Genomic DNA, 26,305 nt, shown 5'->3' on the forward strand with positions numbered 1-26,305 from the left:
CCCTGTATATAGCCTCCACATTGACTCTGTACCGTACCCCTGTATATAGCCTCCACATTGACTCTGTACCGTAATACCCTGTATATAGCCTCCACATTGACTCTGTACCGTAACACCCTGTATATAGCCTCCACATTGACTCTGTACCGTAATACCCTGTATATAGCCTCCACATTGACTCTGTACCGTAATACCCTGTATATAGCCTCCACATTGACTCTGTACCGGTACCTCCTGTATATTGCCTCCACATTGACTCTGTACCGTAACACCCTGTATATAGCCTCCACATTGACTCTGTACCGTAATACCCTGTATATAGCCTCCACATTGACTCTGTACCGTAACACCCTGTATATAGCCTCCACATTGACTCTGTACCGTAACACCCTGTATATAGCCTCCACATTGACTCTGTACCGTAATACCCTGTATATAGCCTCCACATTGACTCTGTACTGTAACACCCTGTATATAGCCTCCACATTGACTCTGTACCATAACACCCTGTATATAGCCTCCACATTGACTCTGTACTGTAACACCCTGTATATAGCCTCCACATTGACTCTGTACCGGTACCTCCTGTATATAGCCTCCACATTGACTCTGTACCGTAATACCCTGTATATAGCCTCCACATTGACTCTGTACCGTAATACCCTGTATATAGCCTCCACATTGACTCTACCGTAATACCCTGTATATAGCCTCCACATTGACTCTGTACCGGTACCTCCTGTATATAGCCTCCACATTGACTCTGTACCGGTACCTCCTGTATATAGCCTCCACATTGACTCTGTACCGTAATACCCTGTATATAGCCTCCACATTGACTCTGTACCGTAATACCCTGTATATAGCCTCCACATTGACTCTACCGTAATACCCTGTATATAGCCTCCACATTGACTCTGTACCGGTACCTCCTGTATATAGCCTCCACATTGACTCTGTACCGTAATACCCTGTATATAGCCTCCACATTGACTCTGTACCGTAATACCCTGTATATAGCCTCCACATTGACTCTACCGTAATACCCTGTATATAGCCTCCACATTGACTCTGTACCGGTACCTCCTGTATATAGCCTCCACATTGACTCTGTACCGGTACCTCCTGTATATAGCCTCCACATTGACTCTGTACCGTAATACCCTGTATATAGCCTCCACATTGACTCTGTACCGTAATACCCTGTATATAGCCTCCACATTGACTCTACCGTAATACCCTGTATATAGCCTCCACATTGACTCTGTACCGTAACACCCTGTATATAGCCTCCACATTGACTCTGTACCGTAATACCCTGTATATAGCCTCCACATTGACTCTGTACCGTAATACCCTGTATATAGCCACGCTATTGTTATTTTCCTGCTGCTCTTTAATGATTTAAGATAAGCATTTCACTGCAGTCTACACCTGTTGTATTTGGTGCATGTGACCATACTCTTAATCTTGTCCTGTGTGTCTGAATATGGAGAATTTGGAAACTATTGATGTCTCAGTTTTTTAATGCTTTCTTCCCCGCCTCCTCTTTCAGATAATTAAAATAAATCTGTCTGTTAGTAAATGGTTTTTCCATCCCACTGATTCTGTAGTCTTGTCTTCACACAGATGACTTGGTGAATGGTTTTTAATGACCTATGTCAAGATTACTTTAGAATATCCATAATACATTGTCTGCCTGTACCTGATTTTTATTTTAAATGACCACACTCGCTCTTTAAAAAATAAAGTTAACTTGGACTAAATGACAGTGACATGCTCGCATCCCCCATCTCTGCCAATAGTTTTTACGATTCTTTACAGGAGATATAGAAAATATTAGATCCCAAAACTGATAGTAGTTGGCTCCATTACCAGCATTTCTGGTCAGGAGGCGCTTGAGGCAACTACTTTGTGACAGTTTGCGGCTTCCTTTTTGCACATTGGAGCAAATATCCTTTCGAGTCCCTCCTTGATATGTTTCCTCACATGAAGACCTTCTCCTGCCTCTTGGATGTGGTCCCTACTTGACTCCTGTTGGCCCTAACATTCTGTCTATTGTAAATCGTTCCCTGTTGGCCCTAACATTCTGTCTATTGTAAATAGGTCCCTGTTGGCCCTAACATTCTGTCTATTGTAAATAGGTCCCTGTTGGCCCTAACATTCTGTCTATTGTAAATAGGTCCCTGTTGGCCCTAACATTCTGTCTATTGTAAATAGGTCCCTGTTGGCCCTAACATTCTGTCTATTGTAAATAGGTCCCTGTTGGCCCTAACATTCTGTCTATTGTAAATAGGTCCCTGTTGGCCCTAACATTCTGTCTATTGTAAATAGGTCCCTGTTGGCCCTAACATTCTGTCTATTGTAAATCGTTCCCTGTTGGCCAGTAACATTCTGTCTCTGTTCCAACCTCTCATTTTATAAAGCCCTATCTAGACCACTCCTGACTAAATAATTATAGACCTTTCTCTATCTATCTATATAAAAAAATATATATATAAGATTTTGGAGAAAGTTGTTTTCAAGCAATTTGAGTATGAACAACTTATTTGGAAACCTCCAGTCGGGTTTCTGTCCACTTCACAGCACGAAAACGACTTCATTGAAAATCCGTAATGACCTTCTGTTGGCAGACGGTGAATCTATCCTAGTCCATTTGGATCTCAGTTCTGTGTTTGATACTCGGGATCATAGCATCCTTGTTGACTGGCTGGAGAGGTGGGTGGGAGTCTGCTGCCCTCGACTGGTTCGTGGCAGATGTTTCTCAGTGAGAATGGGTGTTTCCTGTATCGTCCCCGGCACCTATTCACTATGGTGTCCCCTCGGGTCAATTCTGAGACCAACCCCCCCCCCCCCTCCCCATGTATATCCTCCACCCTTGGTGACATCATTCGCAGCTTTCAGTTTCGCTGCTATGCAGATGAGACACAGCTCTATTGACAAAGACCCAGTGACCAAGCTAGCGCAGTGACCCTTCACCAGTGTCTTGCTGACAACCAAATGTTGAATGTCTGTAAATTTTTGTATTTAAAATTGTTTTTTTTTAAATGTAATTTTAAACATTTTTTAAAATTCAGCTCAATGATATAAAATCTAAGGTGGTTGTATTTGGCAGCCCGACGTGCTGGAACTCAGATGGCAAATAACCTCTTTTCATTTGTCCACAAATCTCCCTACGAGCCAGGATGCAGCCAGAGATTCTCTGGCAGGGCACTGTTGACCATTCCAAGGTCTTTAGGTTGACGGCGAAAGGAGGCGGGGCTTTAGGACCCCTGGACTTAGTAGGAGTGGTCTGCCAGAGGAGATCAGTGCTGATCGTTGCTGAAGAGACACTTTTTTGTTTATTTATTTTTTATGAAGATGCTTTGTATGTCTGTAATTAGCTATCCTTTTGTTTACCTGTTTTTGTTAGCACTTTTATTTGATGTGAAGCACTTTTGTTACTTGTATTGAAAAGCGCTGTATCAATAAAGTTTATTATTATTATTACTGTAGATGACACTAACACATCAATTCAAGGCCTTCTACTCTCTCTCTCTCTCTCTCTCAACTCAGCATGCCCCCCTGCCCCCACTCTCTCTCTCGACCCAGACATCAACCTGAACTCTCCCAACAAGGGCCTGGGCACTGCAGGAGGAGCAGACCCTCGGACTGATGTCCCCGTGGAGTGCGGAGCCGTGGGGGTATCCTCCATCAACACGCTACCCCCGGGGCTCACAGAGGAAGAGGCTGAGGAGATCCGCTCTGAGCTCGTCAAGGTGTGGTTCTGTCTGCCGGTGTCTGTCGGCTGGAATCAATATAGGCCTCGTGTTCTGTCTGTTTATTGTCCCTGTTCTCTAATCTGATCACAACCCTTTTTGACTGAGTTTGATTTACTAATAATCGGTCCCACGGACATTTGAGTGGATCTTTTTGTTTCAGACCAGGGTAATGTTCATAACTAGGTTTGGCCCAGCCAGTGGTTGACCGCTCTGGTGTGTTGCTGTCAGGTGGAGGAGGAGATCAGCACCCTGAGACAGGTGCTCTTGGCCAAAGAGAAGCATTCTGCTGAGCTAAAGAGAGGAAGCTGGGGCTGAGCCCCCTCCAACGAGCTCAAACAGAACCTCACCAAGGGATGGCAGGATGTCCAGACCTCTAATGCGTAAGTAGAAGATCCTTAAAAAAATTGAGACCTTACATTTAAAAAAAAAAAATGTATCTGTAATATTCTTCTTCTTAGGTTGTTAAAATAACATCAAGTTATCGCTTGCAGTAACGTCAGGCAAACGATTGTTCTAGACGCTCTCTGCTGTTCCGTTCTATCCTTCTGGCCTGGTCAGGGCTTTTAGTAGAGACCGGAGTGGCCCTGTGGGTATGGGTCCACAGCTGTTAGTACACTGAAGTGAACATCGAGGCAGATGTGATCCGTGAGCTTTACAATCACGTCCGTCTACTTCGACCTCTGACCCTACTCAAATGTTCCTTTTGCCGTTTATGATGACTCGTGCTGTAAGTTCAACGTTCAAACGGCCCCGTTGCGTTTTATATAAGTAGCATGATTCAAATCAAAACGTTATTGGTCACATATACACATGGTTAGCAGATGTTAATGCGAGTGTAGCGGAAAAAAAATGCTTGTGCTTCTAGTTATATTCTAGCATATCATCGTAGCATCTTTTAGATGTGAGTGAAGAAGCCATTTTAAATCGAGGCTTCTAAATCCTGTTTTCAGTCTTGCAATGACACCATATATTACCAAGTCAAAATAGAGGGAGCAAAAACCTTTTATTTTTTTATTTTATGTTAATAGTGAAGGTGTATCAGTCAGCATCAGTGATTGAAGTTTCAGAAACTAATACAAAAAAATAAATATATATATATATTTTTTTAAATGTGTGCACTCACTGTACTGTGTTATCTTTGGATAAAAACATCAGCTAATTTAAATATTTATTACTAAGGCCTTAGTTAATGGATTCTCTTCCTCCTCCTCAGATATAAATATTAAAAAATATATATATATATATATTTTTTTGTATATGTGGAATTGAACCCACAACCTTTTTAGCGTTGCTAGCGTCATGCTCTACCAACAGAGGACTCGCCAGATATATCTCAGCACGACAAAACTTAAGTGTCTTGCATACTGAATGCCTGATTTCTACTGTCGTGCTGGCCAGGCTACGTTTCTGGAGCCAATCTGGAAAGTTATTGCTGAACAATTTTAGTGCTTTTTTTCAATGTTCAGTTTGACTGTTTATATATTAATTATTTTTAAAAAATAACAACTTTAAATGCATTATGTGGATTGAATGTTTTAACACAGAATCAAATACTGAAAGTCCCATGATGGTAGTGACTGTCCATTACTGTTGATCACTTACTAACCGTCATCCACTTTAAATATTTCAGTTATTGTGTATATTACATTTAGTTTTATTTGATTACTTTATATTTTTTAGTTCCAAGTCATCTCATCTCTGTAGTGCTGCTGCTCACTATTTTAGTAGTTTTTCAAAGTAATTAAGGTGTGATTTTATGACTGCTGAACTATCAATAATTTAGATCATGTGTTTCTCTTTCTGTCTCTGTCTTTCTCTGTCTCTCAGTCTCCCCCCAGGTGTGTTTTTTTTTAAATAAAAATACAATTAAAACAATTTGACCAGACAATAGAGTATGGTCATTGTAGTTTAGTGCAGAACATTTATTAATTAACTATGTAGAATAATGACCTGTTGAAAACTACAACTCCCTACTACATCGCTATCTCCTGTAGCGTGAATCAGACAGCCAGCCTGGCACAGTTCAGGCCTGTACATCTCTAAGCCCGTCGGTTCTCTAGCAATGTCAGAACCACTGAGAAACTTGGCGAGTGGAATGAGAAAGTTTACCTCTCTCTCTCTCTCTCTCTCTCTCTCACCCTCAATGTCTATTTGAGAGCACCTGCCGTGGGCTACCAGGGTCTGCAGTGTACCCTGGCTACTGTATCATTGTGGTCTTGATTCTATAACACTTGACCTTTTGTGGGTTCCTCTGCCTCCTGCGTGTGTGTGTGAACTCACATTCCCATGATACCATCTGTTTTATATAAGCAAGTTTCTATTTTTTATAATATAGTTTAGTTTTAACTTGGCAGAAAGATGCAGGGTCTCCTAGTTATCCCGGTGCATTGGGTGTCGTCGTAACGAAGTTTTCCCACGTTCAGTAGGCAGATATTGTTTCACCTTTTGCAGATAGAAATATATTATGTAGAACAAAACAAACTTCTGACATGTAGAATAAAAGAATCACGTCAGCTCTACTCGTGACATTTCTATCGGTACATTCCACTAAGTTCGGCCTCTCTCCCTCTGTCTTTCTGTCTCTTTCTCTCTCTGTCTTTCTGTCTCTTTCTCTCTCTGTCTTTCTGTCTCTTTCTCTCTCTGTCTTTCTGTCTCTTTCTCTCTCTGTCTTTCTGTCTCTTTCTCTCTCTGTCTTTCTGTCTCTTTCTCTCTCTGTCTTTCTGTCTCTTTCTCTCTCTGTCTTTCTGTCTCTTTCTCTCTCTGTCTTTCTGTCTCTTTCTCTCTCTGTCTTTCTGTCTCTTTCTCTCTCTGTCTTTCTGTCTCTTTCTCTCTCTGTCTTTCTGTCTCTTTCTCTCTCTGTCTTTCTGTCTCTTTCTCTCTCTGTCTTTCTGTCTCTTTCTCTCTCTGTCTTTCTGTCTCTTTCTCTCTCTGTCTTTCTGTCTCTTTCTCTCTCTGTCTTTCTGTCTCTTTCTCTCTCTGTCTTTCTGTCTCTTTCTCTCTCTGTCTTTCTGTCTCTTTCTCTCTCTGTCTTTCTGTCTCTTTCTCTCTCTGTCTTTCTGTCTCTTTCTCTCTCTGTCTTTCTGTCTCTTTCTCTCTCTGTCTTTCTGTCTCTTTCTCTCTCTGTCTTTCTGTCTCTTTCTCTCTCTGTCTTTCTGTCTCTTTCTCTCTGTCTTTCTGTCTCTTTCTCTCTCTGTCTTTCTGTCTCTTTCTCTCTCTGTCTTTCTGTCTCTTTCTCTCTCTGTCTTTCTGTCTCTTTCTCTCTCTGTCTTTCTGTCTCTTTCTCTCTCTGTCTTTCTGTCTCTTTCTCTCTGTCTTTCTGTCTCTTTCTCTCTCTGTCTTTCTGTCTCTTTCTCTCTCTGTCTTTCTGTCTCTTTCTCTCTCTGTCTTTCTGTCTCTTTCTCTCTCTGTCTTTCTGTCTCTTTCTCTCTCTGTCTTTCTGTCTCTTTCTCTCTCTGTCTTTCTGTCTCTTTCTCTCTCTGTCTTTCTGCCTCTCTCCCTCTCTGTCTTTCTGCCTCTCTTTCCCTCTCTGTCTTTCTGTCTCTTTCTCTCTCTGTCTTTCTGTCTCTTTCTCTCTCTGTCTTTCTGTCTCTTTCTCTCTCTGTCTTTCTGTCTCTTTCTCTCTCTGTCTTTCTGTCTCTTTCTCTCTCTGTCTTTCTGTCTCTTTCTCTCTCTGTCTTTCTGTCTCTTTCTCTCTCTGTCTTTCTGTCTCTTTCTCTCTCTGTCTTTCTGTCTCTTTCTCTCTCTGTCTTTCTGTCTCTTTCTCTCTCTGTCTTTCTGTCTCTTTCTCTCTCTGTCTTTCTGTCTCTTTCTCTCTCTGTCTTTCTGTCTCTTTTCTCTCTCTGTCTTTCTGTCTCTTTCTCTCTCTGTCTTTCTGTCTCTTTCTCTCTCTGTCTTTCTGTCTCTTTCTCTCTCTGTCTTTCTGTCTCTTTCTCTCTCTGTCTTTCTGTCTCTTTCTCTCTCTGTCTTTCTGTCTCTTTCTCTCTCTGTCTTTCTGTCTCTCTCTCTCTGTCTTTCTGTCTCTTTCTCTCTCTGTCTTTCTGTCTCTTTCTCTCTCTGTCTTTCTGTCTCTTTCTCTCTCTGTCTTTCTGTCTCTTTCTCTCTGTCTTTCTGTCTCTTTCTCTCTCTGTCTTTCTGTCTCTTTCTCTCTCTGTCTTTCTGTCTCTTTCTCTCTCTGTCTTTCTGTCTCTTTCTCTCTCTGTCTTTCTGTCTCTTTCTCTCTCTGTCTTTCTGTCTCTTTCTCTCTCTGTCTTTCTGTCTCTTTCTCTCTCTGTCTTTCTGTCTCTTTCTCTCTCTGTCTTTCTGTCTCTTTCTCTCTCTGTCTTTCTGTCTCTTTCTCTCTCTGTCTTTCTGTCTCTTTCTCTCTCTGTCTTTCTGTCTCTTTCTCTCTCTGTCTTTCTGTCTCTTTCTCTCTCTGTCTTTCTGTCTCTTTCTCTCTCTGTCTTTCTGTCTCTTTCTCTCTCTGTCTTTCTGTCTCTTTCTCTCTCTGTCTTTCTGTCTCTTTCTCTCTCTGTCTTTCTGTCTCTTTCTCTCTCTGTCTTTCTGTCTCTTTCTCTCTCTGTCTTTCTGTCTCTTTCTCTCTCTGTCTTTCTGCCTCTCTCCCTCTCTGTCTTTCTGCCTCTCTCCCTCTGTCTTTCTGCCTCTTTCTCTCTCTGTCTTTCTGTCTCTTTCTCTCTCTGTCTTTCTGTCTCTTTCTCTCTCTGTCTTTCTGTCTCTTTCTCTCTCTGTCTTTCTGTCTCTTTCTCTCTCTGTCTTTCTGTCTCTTTCTCTCTCTGTCTTTCTGTCTCTTTCTCTCTCTGTCTTTCTCTCTCTGTCTCTTTCTGTCTCTGTCTTTCTGTCTTTCTGTCTCTTTCTCTCTCTGTCTTTCTGTCTCTTTCTCTCTCTGTCTTTCTGTCTCTTTCTCTCTCTGTCTTTCTGTCTCTGTCTTTCTGTCTCTTTCTCTCTCTTTCTCTCTTTTCTCTTTCTGTCTCTTTCTGTCTCTTTCTCTCTTTTCTCTTTCTGTCTCTTTCTGTCTCTTTCTCTTTTCTCTTTCTCTCTTTTTCTCTTTCTGTCTCTTTCTCTTTCTGTCTCTTTCTCTCTCTGTCTTTCTGTCTCTTTCTCTCTCTGTCTTTCTGTCTCTTTCTCTCTCTGTCTTTCTGTCTCTTTCTCTCTCTGTCTTTCTGTCTCTTTCTCTCTCTGTCTTTCTGTCTCTTTCTCTCTCTGTCTTTCTGTCTCTTTCTCTCTCTGTCTTTCTGCCTCTCTCCCTCTCTGTCTTTCTGCCTCTCTCCCTCTGTCTTTCTGCCTCTTTCTCTCTCTGTCTTTCTGTCTCTTTCTCTCTCTGTCTTTCTGTCTCTTTCTCTCTCTGTCTTTCTGTCTCTTTCTCTCTCTGTCTTTCTGTCTCTTTCTCTCTCTGTCTTTCTGTCTCTTTCTCTCTCTGTCTTTCTGTCTCTTTCTCTCTCTGTCTTTCTGTCTCTGTCTTTCTGTCTCTTTCTCTCTCTGTCTTTCTGTCTCTTTCTCTCTCTGTCTTTCTGTCTCTTTCTCTCTCTGTCTTTCTGCCTCTCTCCCTCTCTGTCTTTCTGCCTCTCTCCCTCTCTGTCTTTCTGTCTCTTTCTCTCTCTGTCTTTCTGTCTCTTTCTCTCTCTGTCTTTCTGTCTCTTTCTCTCTCTGTCTTTCTGTCTCTTTCTCTCTCTGTCTTTCTGTCTCTTTCTCTCTCTGTCTTTCTGTCTCTTTCTCTCTCTGTCTTTCTGTCTCTTTCTCTCTCTGTCTTTCTGTCTCTTTCTCTCTCTGTCTTTCTGTCTCTTTCTCTCTCTGTCTTTCTGTCTCTTTCTCTCTCTGTCTTTCTGTCTCTTTCTCTCTCTGTCTTTCTGTCTCTTTCTCTCTCTGTCTTTCTGTCTCTTTCTCTCTCTGTCTTTCTGTCTCTCTCTCTGTCTTTCTGTCTCTTTCTCTCTCTGTCTTTCTGTCTCTTTCTCTCTGTCTTTCTGTCTCTTTCTCTCTCTGTCTTTCTGTCTCTTTCTCTCTCTGTCTTTCTGTCTCTTTCTCTCTCTGTCTTTCTGTCTCTTTCTCTCTCTGTCTTTCTGTCTCTTTCTCTCTCTGTCTTTCTGTCTCTTTCTCTCTCTGTCTTTCTGTCTCTTTCTCTCTCTGTCTTTCTGTCTCTTTCTCTCTCTGTCTTTCTGTCTCTTTCTCTCTGTCTTTCTGTCTCTTTCTCTCTCTGTCTTTCTGTCTCTTTCTCTCTCTGTCTTTCTGTCTCTTTCTCTCTCTGTCTTTCTGTCTCTTTCTCTCTCTGTCTTTCTGTCTCTTTCTCTCTCTGTCTTTCTGTCTCTTTCTCTCTCTGTCTTTCTGTCTCTTTCTCTCTCTGTCTTTCTGTCTCTTTCTCTCTCTGTCTTTCTGTCTCTTTCTCTCTGTCTTTCTGTCTCTTTCTCTCTCTGTCTTTCTGTCTCTTTCTCTCTCTGTCTTTCTGTCTCTTTCTCTCTCTGTCTTTCTGTCTCTTTCTCTCTCTGTCTTTCTGTCTCTTTCTCTCTCTGTCTTTCTGCCTCTCTCCCTCTCTGTCTTTCTGCCTCTCTCCCTCTCTGTCTTTCTGCCTCTCTCCCTCTGTCTTTCTGCCTCTTTCTCTCTCTGTCTTTCTGTCTCTTTCTCTCTGTCTTTCTGTCTCTTTCTCTCTCTGTCTTTCTGTCTCTTTCTCTCTGTCTTTCTGTCTCTTTCTCTCTGTCTTTCTGTCTCTTTCTCTCTCTGTCTTTCTGTCTCTTTCTCTCTCTGTCTTTCTGTCTCTTTCTCTCTCTGTCTTTCTGTCTCTGTCTTTCTGTCTCTTTCTCTCTCTGTCTTTCTGTCTCTTTCTCTCTCTGTCTTTCTGTCTCTTTCTCTCTCTGTCTTTCTGTCTCTGTCTTTCTGTCTCTTTCTCTCTCTTTCTCTCTCTGTCTTTCTGTCTCTTTCTCTCTTTTCTCTTTCTGTCTCTTTCTGTCTCTTTCTCTCTTTTCTCTTTCTGTCTCTTTCTGTCTCTTTCTCTCTTTTCTCTTTCTGTCTCTTTCTGTCTCTTTCTCTTTTCTCTTTCTCTCTTTTTCTCTTTCTGTCTCTTTCTCTTTCTGTCTCTTTCTGTCTCTTTCTCTCTCTTTCTCTCTCTGTCTTTCTGTCTCTTTCTCTCTCTTTCTCTCTGTCTTTCTCTCTCTTTCTCTCTCTGTCTTTCTGTCTCTTTCTCTCTCTGTCTTTCTGTCTCTTTCTCTCTCTGTCTTTCTGTCTCTGTCTTTCTGTCTTTCTCTCTCTTTTTCTGTCTCTGTCTTTCTGTCTCTTTCTCTCTCTTTCTGTCTCTGTCTTTCTGTCTTTCTCTCTCTGTCTTTCTGTCTCTGTCTCTTTCTGTCTTTCTCTCTCTTTCTGTCTCTTTCTCTCTCTTTCTCTCTGTCTTTCTCCTCTTTCTGTCTCTTTCTCTCTCTTTCTCTCTCTTTCTCTCTCTTTCTCTCTGTCTTTCTCTCTCTTTCTCTCTGTCTTTCTCTCTCTTTCTCTCTCTGTCTTTCTGTCTCTTTCTCTCTCTGTCTTTCTTTCTCTCTCTGTCTTTCTGTCTCTGTCCCTCTCTCTCTCTCTCTCTCTCTCTCTCTCTCTCTCTCTCTCTCTCTCTCTGTCTTTCTGTCTCTTTCTCTCTCTTTCTGTCTCTCTCTCTCTGTCTCTCTCTCTCTGTCTTTCTGTCTCTTTCTCTGTCTTTCTGTCTCTTTCTCTCTCTGTCTTTCTGTCTCTTTCTCTCTCTGTCTTTCTGTCTCTTTCTCTCTCTGTCTTTCTGTCTCTCTCTCTCTGTCTCTCTCTCTCTGTCTTTCTGTCTCTTTCTCTGTCTTTCTGTCTCTTTCTCTCTCTGTCTTTCTGTCTCTTTCTCTCTCTGTCTTTCTGTCTCTCTCTCTCTGTCTCTCTCTCTCTCTCTCTCTCTCTCTCTCTCTCTCTCTCTCTCTCTCTCTCTCTCTCTCTCTCTCTCTCTCTGTCTTTCTGTCTCTTTCTCTCTCTGTCTTTCTGTCTCTTTCTCTCTCTGTCTTTCTGTCTCTTTCTCTCTCTGTCTTTCTGTCTCTTTCTCTCTGTCTTTCTGTCTCTTTTCTCTCTGTCTTTCTGTCTCTTTCTCTCTCTGTCTTTCTGTCTCTTTCTCTCTCTGTCTTTCTGTCTCTTTCTCTCTCTGTCTTTCTGTCTCTGTCTTTCTGTCTTTCTCTCTCTGTCTTTCTGTCTTTCTCTCTCTTTCTCTCTCTGTCTTTCTCTCTCTTTCTCTCTCTGTCTTTCTGTCTCTGTCTTTTTCTCTCTCTGTCTTTCTCTCTCTGTCTTTCTCTCTGTCTTTCTCTCTCTGTCTTTCTCTCTCTGTCTTTCTCTCTCTCTGTCTTTCTCTCTCTGTCTTTCTCTCTCTGTCTTTCTCTGTCTGTCTTTCTGTCTCTGTCTTTCTGTCTCTTTCTCTCTTTCTCTTTGTCTCTCTGTCTTTCTGTCTTTGTCTCTCTGTCTTTCTGTCTTTCTCTCTGTCTTTCTGTCTTTCTCTCTCTGTCTTTCTGTCTTTCTCTCTCTGTCTTTCTGTCTCTTTCTTTCTGTCTTTCTGTCTCTTTCTGTCTCTTTCTCTCTCTGTCTTTCTGTCTCTTTCTCTCTCTGTCTTTCTGTCTCTTTCTCTCTGCCATGCTTTAACGTGCCACTGTTGGTTTGCCAAATAGTTGCTGTCTATCCTCAACTAACCCCGTATAGTCCCTTCTGTCAGACTAGATCTCTTCTGCTTGGGGAAACTTCAAAGCCTGCTGTGTGGGACTGGGGAAATGGCTTGTTGTACTCCACTGAGGGAGCTCAAGCTCTAGATCCATCTCTTTTCCCTTTTGGATGGGTGGCTAACTGGCAATGACTCTCTGTCTCTCTTCTTCTATCACTTCCTGTTTCCTGCGCTGTATTTCCTGTTAACACCCAGGATGTCACCTTGCTTTAAGGTGACATCCTCATTCCCACTTCCTCTGAACCAACAACTTAATATCTCTGATAGTTTTATAGCTAGGTTTGGTCGCTCTCCCGATGTTCATAACATCCTTCTCTCGTCCTGGTATTGAAGGTATTACTGGCTTAGTACACGAGGGGGCGCCAAAAACAACTCAAATGCCCACTGGGTGTTAATTATCAGAATGCAAAAACAAAATTTAACACGAGTAATGGCAAATTTACATGAATGCTGCTAGATAAATATGCCAACGACCGCAAACTAAAATAAACAAATGGCAAAAACAGGAAATCCCATCTACATATATAGGTCGGAGTTACCGAATGTCATTTGTGGTGAGTTTGGACATTTACAAGCGAATGTGAACGAGAGACATTGTGCAAATGAACAACATTTTGAAGCACGCTTGTCTGAAGGAAGAACAGCAGTGGCTCTGGAGCAGCATGTGAACACACTGTCTTTGTGGAGTCTGGAGTCGCTAGGGCAACGGGCCTACCTGCGCTACTCTGAGAATGGGAGGGGGGGAGGGGACAGGCCGAGAAGGGAGAGGAGAGAAAAACGCAAAGAAATCGAGATGGTGGCAGCTGTACAAATAACTCATCCAAAGGACTTTGACTTCTCAGACACGGCAGCAAGTTAACACTGATGCCCAGACACCTTTTTTTTTAAATTCAGCAACGTAACACGACACCTATGTTTAAGTTGCTAGTTAACACAGAATTCCATTTTATTTTTTTAACAGCATAGAAATATCTTGCTGTGTTTTTGTAAACGTAGATTTAAAATGCTTATTGTAATTTCTGCTTGGCATCAGACTAATTTTGTGCTTCGGTTGCACTTCTCCACTCGGATGAGAATTCACCAAAAGGCATTCTACCAGCAGAGAACACTCTGATGTGGAGCTACTGTTCTCCATCATTCTACCAGCAGAGAACACTCTGATGTGGAGCTATTGTTCTCCATCATTCTACCAGCAGAGAACACTCTGATGTGGAGCTACTGTTCTCCATCATTCTACCAGCAGAGAACACTCTGATGTGGAGCTACTGTTCTCCATCATTCTACCAGCAGAGAACACTCTGATGTGGAGCTACTGTTCTCCATCATTCTACCAGCAGAGAACACTCTGATGTGGAGCTACTGTTCTCCATCATTCTACCAGCAGAGAACACTGATGTGGAGCTACTGTTCTCCATCATTCTACCAGCAGAGAACACTCTGATGTGGAGCTACTGTTCTCCATCATTCTACCAGCAGAGAACACTGATGTGGAGCTACTGTTCTCCATCATTCTACCAGCAGAGAACACTCTGATGTGGAGCTACTGTTCTCCATCATTCTACCAGCAGAGAACACTCTGATGTGGAGCTACTGTTCTCCATCATTCTACCAGCAGAGAACACTCTGATGTGGAGCTACTGTTCTCCATCATTCTACCAGCAGAGAACACTCTGATGTGGAGCTACTGTTCTCCATCATTCTACCAGCAGAGAACACTCTGATGTGGAGCTACTGTTCTCCATCATTCTACCAGCAGAGAACACTCTGATGTGGAGTTACTGTTCTCCATCATTCTACCAGCAGAGAACACTCTGATGTGGAGCTACTGTTCTCCATCATTCTACCAGCAGAGAACACTCTGATGTGGAGCTACTGTTCTCCATCATTCTACCAGCAGAGAACACTCTGATGTGGAGCTACTGTTCTCCATCATTCTACCAGCAGAGAACACTCTGATGTGGAGCTACTGTTCTCCATCATTCTACCAGCAGAGAACACTCTGATGTGGAGCTACTGTTCTCCATCATTCTACCAGCAGAGAACACTCTGATGTGGAGCTACTGTTCTCCATCATTCTACCAGCAGAGAACACTCTGATGTGGAGCTACTGTTCTCCATCATTCTACCAGCAGAGAACACTCTGATGTGGAGCTACTGTTCTCCATCATTCTATCAGCAGAGAACACTCTGATGTGGAGCTACTGTTCTCCATCATTCTATCAGCAGAGAACACTCTGATGTGGGCTACTGTTCTCCATCATTCTACCAGCAGAGAACACTCTGATGTGGAGCTACTGTTCTCCATCATTCTACCAGCAGAGAACACTCTGATGTGGAGCTACTGTTCTCCATCATTCTATCAGCAGACAGCACTCTGATGTGGAGCTACTGTTCTCCATCATTCTATCAGCAGACAGCACTCTGATGTGGAGCTACTGTTCTCCATCATTCTATCAGCAGACAGCACTCTGATGTGGAGCTACTGTTCTCCATCATTCTATCAGCAGACAGACTGATGTGGAGCTACTGTTCTCCATCATTCTACCAGCAGACAGACTGATGTGGAGCTACTGTTCTCCATCATTCTACCAGCAGAGAACACTCTGATGTGGAGCTACTGTTCTCCATCATTCTACCAGCAGAGAACACTCTGATGTGGAGCTACTGTTCTCCATCATTCTATCAGCAGACAGACTGATGTGGAGCTACTGTTCTCCATCATTCTACCAGCAGACAGACTGATGTGAGCTACTGTTCTCCATCATTCTATCAGCAGACAGACTGATGTGGAGCTACTGTTCTCCATCATTCTATCAGCAGACAGACTGATGTGGAGCTACTGTTCTCCATCATTCTATCAGCAGACAGACTGATGTGGAGCTACTGTTCTCCATCATTCTACCAGCAGACAGCTCTCTGATGTGGAGCTACTGTTTTTCAGTGTAGCCAGACTACTTTTGGTAATAATGCCAGATTAGGGATGACATTGTTTCTATGATAAACATAAAAAAATATGATGTCCATGCATAATATTAGCTAAAACAAATATATAAAACTTGCTTTTTCATTGTAATCTCATTTACTTGTGTGACTGGCAGCCAAATAGTGTCACAAATGAAGCTGTTTTTTGCCGAATGTGACAAAACCCCCACTGCCTTTCAATATAAACCGCGACCCCCCTGTCAATACACAGCTGGACTTCCATGTTCCCACTTTCTCCCGTTGTGCTAGTTACAAACAAACGCCCTGTTCTGGGGAGCTACGATAAACTGCCATAATGTGGACCGGAGGAATAAAGAATTCTGTCCGGGGTTTTTTCTCCTAATGTATTGCACAAGTCGACTGCATGTATTTTTTTTAGCTAAAATAGCTACAAATATAATAATGTATTGAGGATGTTGGAGAGAGAAAAAGCTTTTGCGTGGCTATTTCCATATAGCCAAGTATAGATTTTATAGCCTAGTGGTTAGAGCGTTGGACTAGTAACCGGAAGGTTGCGAGTTCAAACCCCCGAGCTGACAAGGTACAAATCGGTCGTTCTGCCCCTGAACAGGCAGTTAACCCACTGTTCCCAGGCCCTCATTGAAAATAAGAATATGTTCTTAACTGACTTGCCTAGTTAAATAAAGGTAAAATATATATATATATATAAAAACTCCCTTCTGTTAGTTTGTTGGTTGATTTTTCACGCTTAAAACGAGGGTAACTGGAATACATGGGGTAACGACGGTTTCCCCCTCTCTCACTATACATTTCATTATATCCTGCATCTGTGTGTTAAGGTAGTGAAACTACCACATCCACCGTTGCTGCAGAAAATGAAGTTGTCAAGAGGTGGCTGAAGGCCTACATGAAGACATGCTGCTTATTTGTCAGCAAATCTTACACTGTCCTTTCAGCGCATAAATATAACACACACACAGAGAGCAGAGTTTCTCCACCAGACAAACAGCCCAGACCCACCACAGGATTGTGTGGGAGAGGAGAGGGGAGGATTGGAATGCGAAAGAGACTGAAAGAGAGCTGGACTGATAAACGACCATGGGCAGCGAGAGGGAGAGAAGGAGGGAAAGACAGGGTGAGGGAGGGAGAGGAGGGAAAGACAGGGTGAGGGAGGGAGAGAAGGAGGGTAAGACAGGGTGAGGGAGGGAGAGAAGGAGGGAAAGACAGGGTGAGGGAGGGAGAGAATGCGGTGGGCTGGTCCCCAAAAAACGGTTGTCTTGCTTGATCAGTCATATGACTCTTGAGGCGTCAGTCGCGTGGCGTCAGTCGCGTGGCTCTGAGGCGTCAGTCGCGTGGCTCTGAGGCGTCAGTCGCGTGGCTCTGAGGCGTCAGTCGCGTGGCTCTGAGGCGTCAGTCGCGTGACTCTGAGGCGTCAGTCGCGTGACTGAGGCGTCAGTCGCGTGACTCTGAGGCGTCAGTCGCGTGACTCTGAGGCGTCAGTCGCGTGACTGAGGCGTCAGTCGCGTGGCTCTGAGGCGTCAGTCGCGTGACTCTGAGGCGTCAGTCGCGTGGCTCTGAGACGTCGGTCGCGTGACTCTGAGGCGTCGGTCGCGTGGCTCGAGACGCCGGTCGCGTGGCTCGGGAGACGCCGGTCGCGTGGGCTCGGGAGGCGTCGGTCGCGTGGCTCGAGGCGTCGGTCGCGTGGCTCGGGAGGCGCGGTCGCGTGGCTCGGGAGGCGTCGGTCGCGTGGCTCGGGAGGCGTCGGTCGCGTGGCTCGGGAGGCGTCGGTCGCGTGGCTCGGGAGGCGTCGGTCGCGTGGCTCGGGAGGCGTCGGTCGCGTGGCTCGGGAGGCGTCGGTCGCGTGGCTCGGGAGGCGTCGGTCGCGTGGCTCGAGGCGCGGTCGCGTGGCTCGGGAGGCGTCGGGTCGCGTGGCTCGGGAGGCGCGGTCGCGTGGCTCGGGAGGCGTCGGTCGCGTGGCTCGGGAGGCGTCGGTCGCGTGGCTCGGGAGGCGTCGGTCGCGTGGCTCGGGAGGCGTCGGTCGCGTGGCTCGGAGTGAGGATGTAGAATGAACGAGAGTGCCTGTGTAGGGATGACGCTATGGCTGTGATGCTAGTATCAAAAACTAATAAGAATAATCCATGGCAAAAAATGAAAACGTGAAACAGACTCGACTCTTTCGGTCTTTTTAATATATATATATATATATATATATATATATATATATATCATTTATATATATATATATATATATCATTTAGCAGACGCTTTTATCCAAAGCGACTTACAGTCATGTGTGCATACATTCTACGTATGGGTGGTCCCGGGGATCGAACCCACTACCCTGGCGTTACAAGCGCCATGCTCTACCAACTGAGCTACAGAAGGACCTGCTGAATGTAAAATATTGTGTTCTATACCTTGGAAAATAAATGTTTTATTTCCAACATTAGGGTTTTGTCCTTAAACAAGTGAAATCCGCTTCGTGTTTTATTTCCAACATTAGGGTTTTGTCCTTAAACAAGTGAAATCCGCTTCGTGTTTTATTTCCAACATTAGGGTTTTGTCCTTAAACAAGTGAAATCCGCTTCGTGTTTTATTTCCAACATTAGGGTTTTGTCCTTAAACAAGTGAAATCCGCTTCGTGTTTTATTTCCAACATTAGGGTTTTGTCCTTAAACAAGTGAAATCCGCTTCGTGTTTTATTTCCAACATTAGGTTTTGTCCTTAAACAAGTGAAATCCGCTTCGTGTTTTATTTCCAACATTAGGTTTTGTCCTTAAACAAGTGAAATCCACTTCGTGTTTTATTTCCAACATTCGGGTTTTGTCCTTAAACAAGTGAAATCCACTTCGTGTTTTATTTCCAACATTAGGGTTTTGTCCTTAAACAAGTGAAATCCACTTCGTGTTTTATTTCCAACATTAGGGCTTTGTCCTTAAACAAGTGAAATCCGCTTCGTGTTTTATTTCCAACATTAAGGCTGTGTCCTTAAACAAGTGAAATCCGCTTCGTGTTTTTGTTTCTTTGTCACGATACTAACGAGTTTCGCCATACTGGTATGGTCCTGGGCCCTAGAAGACAGGTATTTTATTTGGTTTGTCTGTGTGTTGCGTGGGAGATCTCTTAATTGGGTCTAGACAGAATCATCAGTGTATCAGTGTTTTTACAGATGCATTAAAAAAAGTCAATTTAAAAATAAAAATTGTTTTAGTCAGACTACAGCTACAGCTACAATTTCCATTGTAGACAGCAGAACTAAAGCCTCATCCTCCTTTCCCATGCAGGTGACTGTACTGACAGGCATCTATATATGTTAACATTACACTAACAATGATGTTCAGGCACTGTGTATGGTTTGTGCTCAACGAAGGACTAATCCAATAGGTTCTAATGCTTGACACATTTAGTCCATTTTATGTTTATGAAAAGTATTTACAAAGAGTTTTTAAAAATAAATAAAAATAAATCACTAAAAAATACACAGATGTGACTGCCAACTACGTCCAAGCTTGAGGAAGGTGTTGTGTTGGGTCCTCAAATCAAATCAAATCAAATTTTATTTGTCACATACACATGGTTAGCAGATGTTAATGCGAGTGTAGCGAAATGCTTGTGCTTCTAGTTCCGACAATGCAGTGATAACCAACAAGTAATCTAGCTAACAATTCCAAAACTACTGTCTTATACACAGTGTAAGGGGTTAAGGAACATGTACATAAGGATATATGAATGAGTGATGGTACAGAGCAGCATACAGTAGATGGTATCGAGTACAGTATATACATATGAGATGAGTGTGTAGACAAAGTAAACAAAGTGGCATAGTTAAAGTGGCTAGTGATACATGTGTTACATAAGGATGCAGTCGATGATGTAGAGTACAGTATATACATATGAGATGAGTGTGTAGACAAAGTGGCATAGTTAAAGTGTCTAGTGATACATGTTAACCCTCTAACGCAGGGTTAACAAAACTCATGTGGCCCCACCTGGGTTGCTTTATTGCCCCCCAGCGCCGACACAGCTGATTTTCAAATCATCAAAAGCTTGATGATGTTGTTTATTTGAATCAGCTGTGTAGCGCTGGGGCAACAACCCAGAACGTGCACCCAGAGGGGGACCCCAGGGACCGAGTTTTGAGAGAAACCCAGCTGTAATAAAACCGTAGAAATTCAGTATTCGACACTTTCTGGAACTTTCCAAAGACTGATGCATTGTCGTAGGGTTACTATTGTTCAGTATATGCACTATTCAAACAAATCAAAGTATTGTGGCAAGTTTTTGGACTGTCTGTTATATTTGTGTGTGTGTGTGTGTGTGTGTGTGTGTGTGTGTGTGTGTGTGTGTGTGTGTGTGTGTGTGTGTGTGTGTGTGTGTGTGTGTGTGTGTGTGTGTGTGTGTGTGTGTGTGTGTGTGTGTGTGTGTGTGTGTGTGTGTGTGTGTGTGTGTGTGTGTATAAGGGTTCTAGTTATGTAAACTTTTTAAAGTCTCTAACTTGCTCTTTCCTTCCTCTGTAAGAAGTCAGTTAGTCATTTCATTGTCCTACTGTTTGTCCGTAGATATCTCACAGCGTCTGCAACTTTGGATGAAATTGCCCGATCTGAAGCGTGAGTTGATCTAATCTAACTATTTTATTTTGCCTGAGTTGCATTTTGTTTTCGGCAAGGGGGAGGGGCTTCTGACTGTTCATGCTGTTTGATTGGGGGGAGGGGCTTCTGACTGTTCATGCTGTTTGATTGGAGGGGAGGGGCTTCTGACTGTTCATGCTGTTTGATTGGAGGGGGAGGGGCTTCTGACTGTTCATGCTGTTTGCCCGGAGGGGAGGGGCTTCTGACTGTTCATGCTGTTTGATTGGAGGGGGAGGGGCTTCTGACTGTTCATGCTGTTTGATTGGAGGGGGGCTTCTGACTGTTCATGCTGTTTGATTGGAGGGGGAGGGGCTTCTGACTGTTCATGCTGTTTGCCCGGAGGGGGGAGGGGCTTCTGTCTGTTCATGCTGTTTGCCCGGAGGGGGAGGGGCTTCTGACTGTTCATGCTGTTTGATTGGAGGGGAGGGCTTCTGACTGTTCATGCTGTTTGTCTTAGAGGGAGGGGCTTCTGACTGTTCATGCTGTTTGATTGAAGGGGGGAGGGGCTTTTGACTGTTCCTGCTGTTTGATTGGAGGGGGGAGGGGCTTCTGACTGTTCCTGCCTCTCTTCTGTTTGGCTGGTGGTATTTGGATGGCCCTGCACATGACCACCTTCACCTAAATCATGTGAGCTTGTGTGGGACAACAACAACAACAACAACGGTTATATTTGTCTTGGTCATCACCTCTGACCCGCTGTACGAAGTGTAACAAGATGTCATTAATTGATGAGCCATAGTTTCTCCAACTGTCTTCTCAGTATTATCATACAGTCATCAATACCATTTTTTGCATTGGTCAGTCAGTCTGAATAGAAATCAATTTTCTGGGATAAAGATGAGAGGACTTAGACATAGAGACTTGTGTACTGAACGGATGGCTAGTAAGACATGATTACTCGATCAGGGGTGACTTAACTTTTGATCACCTGCTTGTGTGAGGCCTGTACAGGGGTGGTCCAACACGCCTAACAGCCATCCTTTCAGAGGGCTGTGGTGGGCTTATAAAATACTATGGTAGGAATGTGTTCCGATCCGTTGTGGGACGTCTCTGTTTAGAAGCCTGTCGGTGGATGGTTCTATAAAGACTCAGTGTGGGATTTAAGCACAGTGATGTCTGGGTAGTTTTCTGCTTTAAGTTGGTACTGCAATACTAATGGGTCTAAATTATTCTGTCCCAATTATTATTATTATTATTATTATTATAATAATTAAACATTTTCTGTTTAAAACATCTGAAATAAGCCTGAAATGCCTCGTTTGAAAGATCAGGGATAAGTTTAAGCTGTTTTGTGCAATACCTGCTCTCCTTAACACTCCTCCTCACCCTACTGGGTTGGTAGTCCTCCTCACCCTACTGGGTTGGTAGTCCTCCTCACCCTACTGGGTTGGTAGTCCTCCTCACCCTACTGGGTTGGTAGTCCTCCTCACCCTCCTGGGTTGGTAGTCCTCCTCACCCTCCTGGGTTGGTAGTCCTCCTCACCCTACTGGGTTGGTAGTCCTCCTCACTCTACTGGGTTGGTAGTCCTCCTCACTCTACTGGGTTGGTAGTCCTCCTCACTCTACTGGGTTGGTAGTCCTCCTCACTCTACTGGGTTGGTAGTGCTCCTCACTCTACTGGGTTGGTAGTCCTCCTCACTCTACTGGGTTGGTAGTCCTCCTCACTCTACTGGGTTGGTAGTCCTCCTCACCCTACTGGGTTGGTAGTCCTCCTCACCCTACTGGGTTGGTAGTCCTCCTCACCCTACTGGGTTGGTAGTCCTCCTCACCCTACTGGGTTGGTAGACCTCCTCACCCTACTGGGTTGGTAGACCTCCTCACCCTACTGGGTTGGTAGACCTCCTCACCCTACTGGGTTGGTAGTCCTCCTCACTCTACTGTGGGTTGGTAGTCCTCCTCACTCTACTGGGTTGGTAGTCCTCCTCACTCTACTGGGTTGGTAGTCCTCCTCACTCTACTGGGTTGGTAGTCCTCCTCACCCTACTGGGTTGGTAGTCCTCCTCACCCTACTGGGTTGGTAGTCCTCCTCACCCTACTGGGTTGGTAGTCCTCCTCACCCTACTGGGTTGGTAGTCCTCACCCTACTGGGTTGGTAGTCCTCCTCACCCTACTGGGTTGGTAGTCCTCCTCACCCTACTGGGTTGGTAGTCCTCCTCACCCTACTGGGTTGGTAGTCCTCCTCACCCTACTGGGTTGGTAGTCCTCCTCACTCTACTGGGTTGGTAGTCCTCCTCACCCTACTGGGTTGGTAGTCCTCCTCACTCTACTGGGTTGGTAGTCCTCTTCACCCTCCTGGGTTGGTAGTCCTCCTCACCCTACTGGGTTGGTAGTCCTCCTCACTCTACTGGGTTGGTAGTCCTCCTCACTCTACTGGGTTGGTAGTCCTCCTCACTCTACTGGGTTGGTAGTCCTCCTCACCCTACTGGGTTGGTAGTCCTCCTCACTCTACTGTGGGTTGGTAGTCCTCCTCACCCTACTGGGTTGGTAGTCCTCTTCACCCTACTGGGTTGATAGTCCTCCTCACCCTACTGGGTTGGTAGTCCTCCTCACTCTACTGTGGGTTGGTAGTCCTCCTCACCCTACTGGGTTGGTAGTGCTCCTCACTCTACTGCATTGGTAGTCCTCCTCACTCTACTGGGTTGGTAGTCCTCCTCACTCTACTGGGTTGGTAGTCCTCCTCACTCTACTGGGTTGGTAGTCCTCCTCACTCTACTGGGTTGGTAGTCCTCCTCACTCTACTGGGTTGGTAGTCCTCCTCACCCTACTGGGTTTGGTAGTCCTCCTCACCCTACTGGGTTGGTAGTCCTCCTCACTCTACTGGGTTGGTAGTCCTCCTCACCCTACTGGGTTGGTAGTCCTCCTCACCCTACTGGGTTGGTAGGCCTCCTCACTCTACTGGGTTGGTAGTGCTCCTCACCCTACTGGGTTTGGTAGTCCTCCTCACCCTACTGGGTTGGTAGTCCTCCTCACCCTACTGGGTTGGTAGTCCTCCTCACCCTACTGGGTTGGTAGTCCTCCTCACCCTACTGGGTTGGTAGTCCTCCTCACCCTACTGTGGGTTGGTAGTCCTCCTCACTCTACTGGGTTGGTAGTCCTCCTCACCCTACTGGGTTGGTAGTCCTCCTCACCCTACTGGGTTGGTAGTCCTCACTCTACTGGGTTGGTAGTCCTCCTCACCCTACTGGGTTGGTAGTCCTCCTCACCCTACTGGGTTGGTAGTCCTCCTCACCCTACTGGGTTGGTAGTCCTCCTCACTCTACTGGGTTGGTAGTCCTCCTCACCCTACTGGGTTGGTAGTCCTCCTCACCCTACTGGGTTGGTAGTCCTCCTCACCCTACTGGGTTGGTAGTCCTCCTCACCCTACTGGGTTGGTAGTCCTCCTCACCCTACTGGGTTGGTAGTCCTCCTCACCCTACTGGGTTGGTAGTCCTCCTCACCCTACTGTGGGTTGGTAGTCCTTCTCACCCTACTGGGTTGGTAGTCCTCCTCACCCTACTGGGTTGGTAGTCCTCCTCACCCTACTGGGTTGGTAGTCCTCCTCACCCTACTGGGTTGGTAGACCTCCTCACCCTACTGGGTTGGTAGACCTCCTCACCCTACTGGGTTGGTAGACCTCCTCACCCTACTGGGTTGGTAGACCTCCTCACCCTACTGGGTTGGTAGACCTCCTCACCCTACTGGGTTGGTAGACCTCCTCACCCTACTGGGTTGGTAGACCTCCTCACCCTACTGGGTTGGTAGTCCTCCTCACTCTACTGGGTTGGTAGTCCTCCTCACCCTACTGGGTTGGTAGACCTCCTCACCCTACTGGATTGGTAGACCTCCTCACCCTACTGGGTTGGTAGTCCTCCTCACTCTACTGGGTTGGTAGACCTCCTCACCCTACTGGGTTGGTAGACCTCCTCACCCTACTGGGTTGGTAGTCCTCCTCACCCTACTGGGTTGGTAGTCCTCCTCACCCTACTGGGTTGGTAGTCCTCCTCACCCTACTGGGTTGGTAGTCCTCCTCACCCTACTGGGTTGGTAGTCCTCCTCACCCTACTGGGTTGGTAGTCCTCCTCACTCTACTGGGTTGGTAGTGCTCCTCACTCTACTGGGTTGGTAGTCCTCCTCACCCTACTGGGTTGGTAGTCCTCCTCACCCTACTGGGTTGGTAGTGCTCCTCACCCTACTGGGTTGGTAGTGCTCCTCACTCTACTGGGTTGGTAGTCCTCCTCACCCTACTGGGTTGGTAGTCCTCCTCACCCTACTGGGTTGGTAGTCCTCTTCACCCTACTGGGTTGGTAGTCCTCCTCACTCTACTGGGTTGGTAGTCCTCCTCACCCTACTGGGTTGGTAGTCCTCCTCACCCTACTGGGTTGGTAGTCCTCCTCACCCTACTGGGTTGGTAGTCCTCCTCACCCTACTGGGTTGGTAGTCCTCCTCACCCTACTGGGTTGGTAGTCCTCCTCACCCTACTGGGTTGGTAGTCCTCCTCACCCTACTGGGTTGGTAGTCCTCCTCACCCTACTGGGTTGGTAGTGCTCCTCACCCTACTGGGTTGGTAGTCCTCCTCACCCTACTGGGTTGGTAGACCTCCTCACCCTACTGGGTTGGTAGTCCTCCTCACCCTACTGGGTTGGTAGTCCTCCTCACCCTACTGGGTTGGTAGACCTCCTCACCCTACTGGGTTGGTAGACCTCCTCACCCTACTGGGTTGGTAGTCCTCCTCACCCTACTGGGTTGGTAGTCCTCCTCACCCTACTGGGTTGGTAGTCCTCCTCACCCTACTGGGTTGGTAGTCCTCCTCACCCTACTGGGTTGGTAGACCTCCTCACCCTACTGGGTTGGTAGTCCTCCTCACCCTACTGGGTTGGTAGTCCTCCTCACCCTACTGGGTTGGTAGTCCTCCTCACCCTACTGGGTTGGTAGACCTCCTCACCCTACTGGGTTGGTAGACCTCCTCACCCTACTGGGTTGGTAGACCTCCTCACCCTACTGGGTTGGTAGTCCTCCTCACCCTACTGGGTTGGTAGTCCTCCTCACCCTACTGGGTTGGTAGTCCTCCTCACCCTACTGGGTTGGTAGACCTCCTCACCCTACTGGGTTGGTAGACCTCCTCACCCTACTGGGTTGGTAGTCCTCCTCACCCTACTGGGTTGGTAGTCCTCCTCACCCTACTGGGTTGGTAGTCCTCCTCACCCTACTGGGTTGGTAGTCCTCCTCACCCTACTGGGTTGGTAGTCCTCCTCACCCTACTGGGTTGGTAGTCCTCCTCACCCTACTGGGTTGGTAGTGCTCCTCACTCTACTGGGTTGGTAGTCCTCACTCTACTGGGTTGGTAGTCCTCACTCTACTGGGTTGGTAGTCCTCCTCACCCTACTGGGTTGGTAGTCCTCCTCACCCTACTGGGTTGGTAGTCCTCCTCACTCTACTGGGTTGGTAGTCCTCCTCACTCTACTGGGTTGGTAGTCCTCCTCACTCTACTGGGTTGGTAGTCCTCCTCACTCTACTGGGTTGGTAGTCCTCCTCACCCTACTGGGTTGGTAGTCCTCCTCACCCTACTGGGTTGGTAGTCCTCCTCACCCTACTGGGTTGGTAGATAGGAACTCTTGCTAATTCCTCAGTATTTCTGCATTCTTGTTTTGCTGCTCTTGTCTGTCAGACTTATTAACCCCTTAGTGGCAAATAATCTTCCTTCTGCTCGCGACAGAGGCGTAATCTATTCTAAACTAAGTCCTGTTTTTCAATCATGTTCTAATGATATGTATATTTAGTGTATCTATCCTCTCCCGCCAGGTACAAGAAGACACAGGAGACCCTGTCTGTGGCGGGACAGAAGACCACAGCTGCCTTCTCCACCATGGGAACTGCCCTCAGCAGGAAACTGGGAGACATGAGGTACAGACCAAGACTCAAAATGGCCGCCCTCAATCCCTTTCTGTAGAGCAGTTTCGGACAAGCACGGAGTTGTAAAACCTAGAGGTGTCACCTCAGTCCTCTTTTCCATTAGGTTGTATACGTTTATTTGGTGAGGCCACAACAACCCTCTTTCTGGTGAGAGCTAGTCCCGCCTCCCTAATCTAGAACACCTGATTCCGCTGCACACCTGGGGCCTCATTTTAGAACCGTTGGGTCAATTTGACACTCAATATCTGCGTGCTTCCTTTCATGAAAAGACTGTGCACAAATATTGATTTATAATATACAGTGAGTCAGACCTGTTGTTAAACTGCGTGTGTGTCAACGAGCGTTGTCACGCTGCCTGGAAACGCCCATCATTCACCTTTTTACGATCTGCTCAATCGTGTGGTT

The 26,305-nt window shown here is 45.6% G+C and overlaps 1 pseudogene; it reads left to right on the forward strand.

The window, feature by feature from the left end:
- Nucleotides 1-3,457: 3,457 nt before the first annotated feature.
- Nucleotides 3,458-26,080, forward strand: LOC124028414 (annotated as a pseudogene).
- The last annotated feature ends 225 nt before the right edge of the window (nucleotides 26,081-26,305 follow it).

This window comes from Oncorhynchus gorbuscha, unplaced genomic scaffold (assembly GCF_021184085.1).
Source record: "Oncorhynchus gorbuscha isolate QuinsamMale2020 ecotype Even-year unplaced genomic scaffold, OgorEven_v1.0 Un_scaffold_4096, whole genome shotgun sequence".
NCBI lineage: Eukaryota > Metazoa > Chordata > Actinopteri > Salmoniformes > Salmonidae > Oncorhynchus > Oncorhynchus gorbuscha.